Genomic DNA, 2,356 nt, shown 5'->3' with positions numbered 1-2,356 from the left:
GTCTTCTCCGGCTCCGACCACCATCCTGCTTCTCCGACCACCGCTCCGACATGCTGGGCCCACATGGCAGTCACTGGATGCAGATGGACCGCGAGGACCGTCGGTCCGCACCGAGCTTCAGGTTCGCCGGTCCGGTCCTTGAAATCGGGACCGCTGCGGTGCTCGGTCCGGTTCGGACCGGACCACCGGCGGCCGGTCCAAACGACGGCTTGAACCGGGACCGGACCGGCCCGGACCGTGTCCACCCTGACTTGTAACCCTAGTTACCGCTGATACCAATATAAACCGAGAGATTTCGTCTATCGACACAAGGTTTTTAGACTAGAACTCAGTCATATGATATCGAGGTAGATCATCCCGTACTTTGTACCCCATCCACAATCAATACAATACAAGCATGACGTAGGCTTTTACCTCTTAAACAGAGTCCGAACCTGGGTAAAACATCGTGCCCCCTTTTGTCCTATTAACATCTAGCCAAGATCACGAGCTCGAGACCCCTACCCAAGATTCGTCGGTTTTAACATCAACATTGGTGGCCCAGACAGGTCCCGCCATGTGGTCACAAATGATCGATGGATCTTCTTCGAATAAACGATGGCATCGGCTGTGGGAGTACTTTTATCCCGAGTTAGCTTTTCGCCTTCGGCACCATCGTGCTGCACGCCTGCTCGGCCGATCGCCTCGGCATACTGGGAACTAGGCAGTAACCCTCGACTAGACCATCAGGTTTGGCAATTTGGACTACGCCACGAACTCGCACGAGGAACTTGCTTTTGAGAGCCAGGTGTCGGACTAGCTCGAAGATCCTATAAACAAGGTTGACGTGATGACAAATTCTCAATCTCGGACCAGAGAAATGGATTCAACCATACCTCAAAACTGGCTTCAGTCTCAGACCAGAACTCTGTGCTCGGGGGTCAGTTATCAGGCCTAATCAGCGAAAGCCTCGAGGCCATGTTAGGTGGCACCTCGAGCAAGCTATTGGTAATCCATGTCTACCATCAAGATATGGGAGAGGCCAACCTCACTTTTCTGAACGAGATGTTAGTTCGGATTCGAACTCTTGGAATTTTGAATGATTGGACCTCGGTCTACGATCAGATCCAAGGAAAACACAGAGAAACAAGAATCTTTTCGCGACCCCACCCACCTAATTGCAATTGTCGAGGACTTAATAGGCATACTCGAGTACGCCTCCGACGAGGCCATTGGCATGGATGAAGATGTCGACAACATATCTTATTTCACATCACCACTAGCCACCTCCAATACCGACAAGTGGGCGGCTACCTCCATCGATGATGTCTACACGGTAGACATCCCCAAGGATGATGGAGGGGACAAAGTGTTAGGTTGATCTCCTCCGATAGGCCCAACGGCCTATTGGGCCCTTGGTCATCACGCCCTGATCGGGGGCGTCCAACCCTCATAGTTGGTGGGCCCCTGTGACCTGCGTATATAAAGAGTGGTGGGGGCCGGGGCACAGTTCACAAGATTCATCGCCACCGCACTCCCCACCCACAAACCTACCGATCTAGGTCTACGCAGTGATCACGGAAAGCACCGCCGCCGCCTCCACATCTCTCTCCTTAGCTACCGCTGTCACCACCTCACCGATGGACGCCGGCGGGAGCTCCTCAAGTGCGGGGCAAGGTAAAACCATCCTATATACTACCAGAAACCGTAGCCGATCCAATCCACAAAGCTATCAATGGTGTCAGACTAGTTCCGGTTTAGTTTTTTCGGCAGCACAAGCAAAGGATTCCCCTCCCCCAAAGCACCCTAGATGGGCAAAGAAAACCGAAGAGGGCCTCAGGCCTCGTCGGCAAAGAGCGCCGCCGCAAGGCCGCGCCAACCCTCTCGATCTCGACGCGCATCGGCAAGCCGAGGAGTCGGATGAAGGTGCCACCTCTTCTGAGGCAAAGAAACAAATCAGATTTGATCCGAAAAAGCAAAAAAAAAATGCAAAGAAACCACCCTTCGGGGCAAAGAACATGCACTGCAGCCAAGTCGTTCGACGGCGACGCGCTTCTGCTAAGGGAAACGCGCCACCGACGAAGGGAGGCAACAGCGCAACGGAGGCGGAGGGCAAAGGCATCACCACCGGGTCACTTGACAGCAGTGCGTCTAGCAATCGGTGCTCGCGCGCGCCGGCAAGAGGGTCGGGGAAGGTGCCGCCACTCCACGGTCGGAAAGAGAGGAAGGGGAGGGAGAAGAAGGGCACGCACGACGCGGTTGCGTGGCCGTCGCCGGCGGCTGGTGTGCCTCCTCCCCGTCGCCGTTGCCGTTGCCGGTGGGAGCAAGGGACATGCGAGTGGCGCGAGCCACTGCTGTAGAGTAGAGCGACACAGGG

The sequence above is a fragment of the Hordeum vulgare genome, chromosome 7H, assembly GCF_904849725.1.
Source record: "Hordeum vulgare subsp. vulgare chromosome 7H, MorexV3_pseudomolecules_assembly, whole genome shotgun sequence".
Lineage (NCBI taxonomy): Eukaryota > Viridiplantae > Streptophyta > Magnoliopsida > Poales > Poaceae > Hordeum > Hordeum vulgare.
This window is presented reverse-complemented; position numbering follows the sequence as displayed.